This window comes from Paroedura picta, chromosome 5 (genome assembly GCF_049243985.1).
Source record: "Paroedura picta isolate Pp20150507F chromosome 5, Ppicta_v3.0, whole genome shotgun sequence".
NCBI classification, from domain to species: domain Eukaryota; kingdom Metazoa; phylum Chordata; class Lepidosauria; order Squamata; family Gekkonidae; genus Paroedura; species Paroedura picta.
In genome coordinates, this window is record NC_135373.1 from 37,314,721 (window position 1) to 37,324,980 (window position 10,260).

Consider the following 10,260-nt stretch of genomic DNA (forward strand, 5'->3'; position numbering starts at 1 on the left):
TAGCTTTTATTAATTTAGGACCAATTAAATAGACACAAAACACAGGACACATTTCTGAGCTCACCAAAACGTGTCACATTGGATGTTAGGAAAATTTTTAAAGATAGAAGCGTAGAAGCAGATTTCTCAGGCCATGAAATTACAAGCTGATCTTAAAGCAGTCCAGTATCTCATGGTTCTCTTTTCTCCTCTGACCTCTGAATTTTCTGCCAGTTGCCAGGGAAATGAATGCAGTGAACGATTCACTGGTAATTCCATTTCTTTTTGTTGTCTTAGCAGATGTATCACACAGGCTTTTTCCAGTCCGTCATTTTCTGTTTATTTTGATGTGATTGCAATCCTGCCCCTTTCCTCCAGCAATCGGGTTGCCAATCTCCAGGTGCAGCCTGGAGACTTCCCAGAATTACAATAGCTCTCTAGGCTAGAGACGTCCGTTCCCCTGGAAAAAAAATTATAGCTCCAGAGTGCAAACACTATGGTATACCATAAATTCTGGGTGAAATCCTTGCCTATCCACCACCCCTTATTCTCCAGGAATATTCTGCCTTATTCACCACCCCTTATTCTCCAGGAATATCTCAAGACAGAGTTGACAACCTATCCTGTCACCCTTTATTTCTCAGCCTGTAGTAGAGTCTCCAGCCTCCAAGTGGAGATCTCCTGGGATTACAACTGATCTCTGGGCAACAGAGATCAGGAGAAATGGCCACTTCGGAAGGTGGCATCATACCTCATTGAAGTCCCCCCTGCCCAAACCTCACCCTTCTCAGGCTCCACCCCTCAAATCTCTATGTGTTTCTCAGCCCGGAGCTGGCACTTTGCTTTCCCCTTCTACCCTGGTCTCACTTCTCATCACATGCTTGAGAAACAGGACTTGGAAATGATGGCTTCGTGTGACAGTTCAAGTGATAACTAACCCAAGGCATTCCAGAGTAGTTCTCAAGCTCCTGAGCTATATCCTTGAAACAGAGGAAAGTTTGGCCAGACGGACAGTGGTCAGTGTCACTGAGATCCGCGGAGGTTCAGCCCATGTTATGAGGCCCAAGACTGCCCATGATTCTTCCATGCCCACGCAGGCTTTCAAAGCGAAGACTGGAAGGGATGCAGCTCTGTTCAGTGGATTCACATCATTCAAACAAAAAAAAAGCTGAGTACCGTATATACTCAAGTATAAGCCTACTTTTTCAGCACATTTTTTGTGCTGAAAAAGGCTCCCTAGGCTTATACTCGAGTGAGGGTCCCACTTACCTATTATTGTTGATATTGTGGTAAAATTAGGTGCCTCAGCTAAAATTTGGGTCAGCTTATGCTTGAGTATGTACGGTAACTCTCAGTTCAGTCAGATCCTCAATCCTTGAATTATCATTGTATCACTGGATGTGGTCTTTGTATGCATTCATTTTCATTTTTCTGTTATCCACTCCAGAAAATTCAGGAGATAGGAAAGAAGCATCTTTCAAAGTTTGCCTCTCGTTATTTAGATTTGAAGAGGGGAGTTTGGGGTTTGGTTTCGCTGAGAAACTTTAAAAAATGTACAAAATTCTACTGAGACAGACAAGTATTTTAATGAGTCAACAGCTTTTTTCTTTTAGTTGCCTTTGAAAAATCAGTCTGTTCTCATTTGTAATCTGGTCAGCCAAGTCTTAACATTGTGTAAAATGGTAAAAGGTCTTGCCAGGCTCCAGACTGGAGTTTGAGCTGGGGCAAGTTGCCCCGCCTCTTCCTGCTCCTGCACCAGGGAGCATTTGGCCTGGTGCGCCTCGTCCGCCCCGGATTAGTGGTCCTGCATGGGAGCCAGAACAGTGAAGTTCCCAGTGCGGAAACAGAGAGAGTTCCCCTTCATTAATTTGCTTCCTAAAGTAGTCTTGTTTTAAGCGAGTTTTTTTCAGCGTTTACATAACAACAAATGACATTTGGGGTCTTCAGTGCCAGGGCTGAACTTCAACCGGATCATGGAAGCAAGCAGGTGATGCAGTGGAGCATGCATGCTATTATCACCCTGGGTGCTGGCCATCCACTGATGGAGACACAGTAGTAAGCCAAACTGCTGGTGGGCATGACTCAGGTCCCGCCTGTCATGCTCTTATGTTCTCCTGTAATGTTCTTAGACTTGGGGAAACATAACCAGATGGTTGAGATTTGTTCTTGAGTGACTTGAATGTACCAGGGATAATTGGTCAGGAGAGCAGTTACTCCCACAGCAGCACAGGGTAGAAAGAGCTGGTGTTCTTTTCCATAGCTGAAACTTTTCCCGGGGCAGTGCCCTGGAAGTCCCACAAAAGATGTTCAGTCTGCTTTTCTGATGGTCAGCAAAACCGGGTCAATCACAGCATTGACGGGTCTCCAGATGGTGCTGCAAGAGGACAGAGTTGAATGGCTTTGTGAGGGATTCTTCCAGGCTTCAGCTATAAGCTTACAACCTTCGGAGTGTCACGAAGTTGACGTATGAAGCTGTCATCTGAGATGGATTCCAAATACACCCATGCACCCATTCTCACAATCCCACGGTCTTTAGTTTGATCATCAATACGTACAAGGCTCTAAAAATGTCACACCATCGGAGGCCTGCCTCTTTGTTCGGACGAGGGACAGAGCTGGTCATGGTTGGAGATGCAGACAGCATGTCCACGGTTGGTTCCAAGCATCCCTTGACATACTTCTCAACAACAACCAACAGAAACTGGTCTCTGTGACATTCAGGGGAATATTCCTTTGTGGACATGCAGAAATTTCTATAAATATAGTTTTTTGTAAACATTTTGTAACAATTTTTGGTTTCATAGTAACTGTGTTACTTGCAGATCATTCTAGGCAGATGTAAATAAAATTTCCAAAAAAACAAAACAAAAAAATTGCATTTAAAGTTTTAAAAGAAAAAAAAAACCGGATTATTTTCCTTTTTAAGACACTGTGATATATCCAAGTGCACAGTTTGCTGTATGAGGTAATATTGTTTTAAATTTTAAATAAATAATTTCTAGAAAAGGAAGCCCTAAAGTTTTTCCCCCCTTTGTGGCTTTGTGTCCCCAACACTACAAAATTGGTTAATGCAAAGTGGAATAACAAGGGTCTATGGGTATTAAAGAAGTGGGCTAGATGTGAAATTGTCAGGGGAGGCCAGAACACTCTGGCTCTCCCTGTGGAGCTCAATTTTCAGCACTAGAAGATATAATGGAGGAGGCGAAACTGGCCTTGACCACAATGCCTTTTGGCCCTGGACTGGCTGAACAACCTGCCAAAAGCAATCAGGGCCCTGTTGGAGTGTAGCCAGTTCTGCAGGGCCTGCAAGACTAAGGGGATTTCTGCACCCTTTAAAAAAACGAAATGCTGTCATTTTATTCCAGCTCCTCCACATGACATTGCCAACATGCATTGTTTGAGCAGTAAACAGCCAGCTAGGTCCTCCATTTTAAAGCGGTAATTGGTGAATCCAAAAAAAGTGGATTCACTAACATATGTAGCGCTACCTGCTGGAGAGCAACCAGCATGCCACCAGCAAAAAAAGATGTATGCCTCCCCCTCCGATGTCCCACCCTCGAACCCACCTCCCTTCTCCCAGGCATGGGAGTTTGTTATTTTTTTTTTTTTTAGTGAACTGCCTGGAGCAACGAATAGGCGTTCAATAGTGCAAAGGGAAAAAACATTTTCCCCCAATGTTGTAGCACAAAGCATGCCTCTCTAAGCTCCCCCCTCCCGCTATCAAGAATGTGATGTATTTTTAAAAGAAGCAAGACTCGTGATTCCATAAGTGGTGGCAATAAAGAAGCACTATGCACATCTATGATTAGATGCATAGGTGTTTCAACAGAGAACTATTGATTTAAAAAAAATAGCGGGCATCACAGAGCAGGGGTAGTCAACCTGTGGTCCTCCAGATGCTGGCAGGGGCTCATGGGAATTGTAGTCCATGGACATCTGGAGGACCACAGGTTGACTACCTCTGCTTTAAAGCATGGAGAAAGGGGATTGGCTACCTGGCTTGATTGACAGGTGAAAGAGAGTCTCTTATTAATCGCTTTGCTCTCTTCTGCCATTTCCAGCAGCACTTATGGAGGCGGAGAAGCGCAAAATGGGAGCTGAGAATGAAACAAAAAAGGTGAGGAGAGGCCAGGAGGTGTGATTATATGTAGCGTTATGCCACTCAGTTGGTGTAGCCCTATTTTTAACAATGTTCAGAAATGCTCTAAGCTTGTTCCACCAGGCCTACTGCCTGGGCCTTGATAGACCTGCAAGAAACGTTGGCCTCAATGCCGCAAACTGAGATAGAACCCATCCTCTAAAGCTCCTTCCCCCCCAAAACACTGAACTTGTTGGGCGCTATGAAAACAGAATGTTTTAATGGGATTTATACATGACTTTAGAATTTTATTGATTGTTGGATATATGCTGTACCCACCCTGAGCGTTTAGGAAGGGCGGGTTATAAAAATAAAGATTTATTATTTTATTTATATATTATATATTTTGGACTTATTTCCCGCCACTCCCAGCAAGCCAGCTCGTGGCAGGTTACATAATAAAACCCCTACATACAATAAAACCCCAATTAAAACAAAACTCGTAATACAACATGGCGGTAAAAAATAGAGCTCCCTCTCATAGCGGTACAAAGTGCCCAGAGGAGAAATGCTTGTATTTGGCGGCTTTCCTGCAGCTGCCATTTTGAGTCTTTGTCCGGTCCAAAACTGTAATCCTTATAGTAATTTATTTTGTAGCTATTGCTTTCATATCTTTCACATGTCAACGTAAACCAATGCAAACATAAACCAGACAGGGGTTTTTCACAGCCGTAGAGCAGCAGAAACCTCCAGGAAAGGTTGAGCCTGAGGGGCTATTCATAGGATAAAACAAACCACTGAGGAAGAGAACAACCTTGAAAACGGGCCACTGAAAAAAGAAAAAAAATGTTTATCCAGAACCCGTTTTGGTTTATGTTTGCATTGGTTTACATTGACATGTGAAAGATATGAAAGCAATATCTACAAAATAAATTACTATAAGGATTACAGTTTTGTACCAGCCAACTGGTTAAATTTTTGTAGTTTGGATTGTTCCATTCAGCCAGCCCTCTTTTGTACGCAGTATTTTGAGTCCTTGGTCATTATTTATTTGATGGAAAATTGGATTCTTCCTCACTGAAAGGTATCTAAATCTATGCCACTGCACAGCATCCCAAGGAGGCAAAGTCGCCCTCTTTGAAAAAGCCCTGATGCTGGGAGCTTGTTGTGAAGCACCAACAACCCCAAGTTGTACTGGAAATAGAAGTCGTGGGTCAGCTTGTGATCTCGCAGGCAGCAGCCCAGGACCATTGCTGCATTAGCAATATTGCTTGGATTTGCATTTTTAAAGGGCCAGCTTTCATGTCTGTTTCTGCACTAAAATCCATGCTTTCAGGCGTAGACTCGAATTGCCTTCTCACCACACAGTTAAGGAATTCTCAGTTACAGCAATTTCATTTTTTAAGGCGGAAACTGCCCAGTGGAGAAATGCTTGTATTGGTGGGGCTTTCCTGCAGCCATCATTTTGAGTTGTTTGTCCTTCTTCCTTTCCTTCTCGTCATCCTCCCGAAAATCTGACAGTTTTTTTAAGGAGTGATTGCATTACAGTGCTGGTTCTAACTATAAAAAACAACAGCTTGCTTGTTATGCTGCAGCAGCATTGTAACATGATTACCTACTTTAAAAAAATCATATCCAGTATACTTGGGGGGAGATGGGGGAGGCCATCAAAGGCACAGAATTGTATAATGAAGAAACCAAGCAGACACCATTTTGCACAAAAAAATGGTGGGCAAAGGGGAAGGCAACAAAGCATCATGGGTGGCTGCCTCCTTCCAGCTCTCAATGCAGAAAGCATATGGCTAATTTCAGCCTGAGAAACAAGGGAAGTAGACCAAATATTGAAAGCAAAGTGTCAACATGCAGCATCCGATGGAAATACAAAGCGAGGCTAAAACAAGGTATGTCTCAAATGTGGGAATGCACTGGAAGAGGGAAGAGAAGGAACTCAAGCAAAGCCTGGGGGCAGCTGCCTTGGCCACTCATTCAATGTATATATTAACATGCTGCGGTGATGTACAGATGACAACTGTTTCAAGCTATTCCACATGTATCTGCAAGCAGAACTGAAGCAGGAGCTCCACGCAGCCCTTAAGGCAGCAATGCTCCCCCATTTAAAACATATGGCCATGCCATTGTGAAATCCTACTGTCTTCTAATAATAAGTGTGTGTCATCAAGTCGCAACTAACTCATGGTATGCCCAGGGCCATGTGGGTTGTAAAGGCGTGAAAAGAGAAGAGGTGGTTTGCCATTCCCTTCCTCCTAGCAGCCCCCAGTTTTTCTTGGTCTCCTATTCAAGTACTAACCACGGGGTACCCTGCTTTGCCACCATGCTCTTAGGAACAGGACACAGAATACAGAGTACCTTCATTGGCATAATCAGTAAACCATATATTTTCAGAAACGACAGGTCAAATGCAGAGCCAGCCCTAGTGAGTTGCACCATGGGGCGCACTTACTTATGCCCTGGCGGCGCACTTACTTTGTGGTGCTTGGGGGGGGGGAGTGGCAGCCACGAAGAGCTTCCCTCCAAGTCCAGACGGAGGTCAGGGGACCAGCCAGCCACAGGTAAGTGTGTGACGGTGGCCTGGACAGGGAGTGGGTGAGGGTGGGTCTCTCTTTCTCCTCCCTTCAGGGCCGGTGAGCGAGAGGCCCAGGACGGGCAAGCTCTAAGGCAAGCCGAAGCATGCCGAGGCACATTTCTGACAGCTGCTTCAGCTCTGTCTCCCTGTGGGAGTTTGCACCTTGGACTGCTTCAATAGAAAAATCTCCGAAGCGAGCCTGCTTTGGAGATTTTTCGATCGAAGCGGTCTGAAGTGCACAACCCTAGTGTAGAAGTTTGGGGGAGTGGGGCAGAGCCAGCCCCAGTGAGTTCCTCTGGTGTAGAAGTTGGGAGGGGGGAGAAGCAGAGCCTACAGGGATGTTGTCCTGGAGAAATTGGCAGCTTTGGCAGGGAGACTCTACAGCATTGTCCCCCACCTTTCCAAACTCCACTCTTCCTGGGCTTCACCCCAAAATCTCCAGGACTTCCCCACCTGGAGTTGGCAGCCCTTTGAGGGCACCAGAGAACCAGACAATAGGCAGCCATTTGAAGAGAAGAAAGGCCAGGAGGATCGGAGAGCCTCAGTGCCCCTGCTCTTTTACGGCAGCTCCGGATTCTTGGGGGCGTTTGCAGAATTCATGTTCTCTTGGCACATCTGAATGCATCCCCACTGGTTTCCTTGGCAGCTTTTAATGTAAGTGTCTGCCTTTTCCAGATAGCAAAAACATATTACTTGATTATGCAGCTCAAAAATAACACGCAGGAAATCACTTTTGCTGTAAAGAGGACAAAAGATAATCAAAGCATTCCCTGCACAGGTAAAGGATCCACTCCGGGGTTCTGATTCTCCCAGCAGGATTGTTGTTGTTGTTGTTGTTGTTGCTTAGGATAAGCACAAGGAGCAGACGCCTGGGCTGCCTCAGCAGGGCTGACTGTTCTCCCGCGTGTGTAGCTGAGGCTGCAGATGCGTTTTAAATGGGGAAAAAAAGAAACGAAATCTGGAGAAATGATAGAAAAGAAGTCTAGAAACTGCTGAACTCCCACAAGCTGAATATCTTTGACTCCAAGTCACAGCTGACTTTTGGTGACCCCTTGAGGTCTTCACAGCAAGAGATATACAGAGTCAGCTTGCCATTGCCTGCTTCTGCTTCAGGACCTGCACTCCTTGGTGGTCTCCCATCCCAATACTAACCAGGGTTGAATCTGCACGGAGCTTTTATCCCTGCTGTCTCCATTGAATGCAATTTTGATTTTGCCCGATTTAAATTTCCCCTCTGCAACAAGCATGACTGAGCCGGAGTGACCCTACCTTTCCCCCGCAATATCCTGGAGTGGATATAACCCTCGGTATTTGAAAAATCAGCATGAGAAAGTGTGTAGCTCTCTGCTTGTCCCAAGCCTCCAATGTTGTAGAAAAGCCCTGATTGGCCAAGGCTTCAGTTCAAAGGCTTCCTCATTCCCAGGTTGCAAGCTTGCCTTAAAGGGGAAGCCCTAACTTCTCTCAGCAGAGATTTGCCTCTTGGTTTTTTTCTTCTTCCTCTGCTGTCGCTAATCCTCTTCCCCCCCCCTTCAAGAAAAGAAAGAAAGAGGCTCCTGCTGTGCTTCACTCCCCCCTCCCCCTTCTGAGCTTCCCTAACCATGTACAGAACACTTTTCTGTTTCAATTGAGGGGGGGGGGAGACCCGAGTTCAAATTGAGCTGAATTCAGCAGGATCCACAACGGAATAAACAAAGTAAGTGCAGAATCAGCCTAGGGCTGCCCCTATTTTCACTTCTGAGATGTTACAAGATTGGGCTAGCCTGGGCCATGCAGGCCAGGCGTGCTGCTCTCTAGATGCTCCTTCTCTGTCTGTCTGTCTGTCTGTCTGTCTGTCTGTCACGTTTCTATGTTGCCCCTCCAGGAGACCCTCTGACACGTGAACAGATAATTCCATATTAACCAGCCCATGCTTATCTGAGACATTTCCACTTTAAAAAATTCCCTATGGCAATTTTTGGAAGGCAGAACAACCCAGTTGGGTCGGAGGCTTGGAGATCTTTGGGGATTACAACTGATCTCCAGGCTCCAGAGATTAGTTCTCCTAGAGTAAATGGCTGCTTTGGAAGGTGGACTCAATGGCATTACATCCCCACTCCCAGACCCATCATCCCCAGGTGCCCCCCCCCTCAATCCCCAGGACTTACCCAACCCAGAATTGGCAACCCTAAAAATAAATCAAAGCAGCAAGACCTCACCTGCAAAGCTAGGGTAGTGGGCTAGTTCAGGTTGCAGTGCAGACGGACATGCAGCTGGAAGCTAGGCATGATTGTCTGGTCTGCTTCTCTGTTGCATTTCCAATGATGCCCACTTCAAAGGAATGTATCATCTTCTGACCACAAGTACATGGCAGAGTACTGGGGCAGGGGGAAGGCCCACATTCTGGAACTTAATGCCTACCTGTCTAATTTTAATGGGTTTGAACCCTTCAGCCTCATAGGACTTGCAAGGGAAGTCTTTCCAGGATAGCCAGTCTGGTGTAGCGCACAGAGCAATGCCCTCTAATCCAGAGCTGAGTTTGAGTCCCCAGTTCTCCTCCACATGCAGCCAGTCACAGTCCTGTTAGAGCTGTTCTCAAAGAGCAGTTCTGTCAGAGCTCTCTCAGCCCCAACAACCTCAGAGGGTTGTGTGTTGTGGAGACAGAAAGGAAGGGTGATTGCAAGCTGCTTTGAGACTCCTTCGGGTAATGAAAAGTGGAGCATAAAAACCAATTCTTGTTCTAATTTAATACTTTTTTTATTTGGCAAGGGTTATTGGTATCAAACCCAGAATTACAACCTCCCTACAAGCTCAAAATATTACAACCCTCCCCCAAAATGTTCTATTTGCATCTCTACATCTATTTGATGTGTTTAAAGACAATTAAACATTTCCTATTAGCTGGATGAAAAGGAATATAACTCCCAAATGCCAGTTTTTATGAGCACCGGTGCTTATAGCAATTGAGGGCAGGAGGTGGGGCAGGGATCAGATGGCTAACATTCTGCAGATGCAGCAAAGCCAGAATGAAAGGGAGAGGGGCCAGGAAGGCAGACAGAAGCATCTGGGTGAGTTTTTCCTTTGCCCATTCTCAGTACCGAGATCGGGGATTCTCAGCCAGGGTTCCATGAGAGCTCCCCAGGGGTTATGCAACCTTCCCCAGAGGTTTGGTTGGCTGCTGATGTCACTAGACCTGGAGCCTACTTTCTCTGTTGCTCCACAGGCTTCGTCTCTTTGGCTGGCTTCTGCGTCTTACTCCTGTGCCTACTTCTCTGAAGGGGCGTGTCATCATTTCTGGGGTTCCTCAAGCCTGAAAAATATTTCAGGGGTACTTCCATGGTCAAAGGTTTGATAAAACGCTGACCTAGAACCTGATATAGGCAGGGGGTTGGCAGGGATCGTTTCTACATAGACTAAGGTGACCAGATTATCCCACTTTTGGAGGCAAATTGTACTTACGTTGAAATTAAAAAATATATATTACAATACTATTTTTGCGTTCTATGAAACTTTTTGTTGCTCCATATCGACCCAATTTTTAATCCAGACCCCCCCCCCTGGTCAATGGTGTCCCGCTTGAACAATGTTAAAATCTCATCACCTTAACATAGACAGGCTTCATGGCCCCTTACAAACACCCACA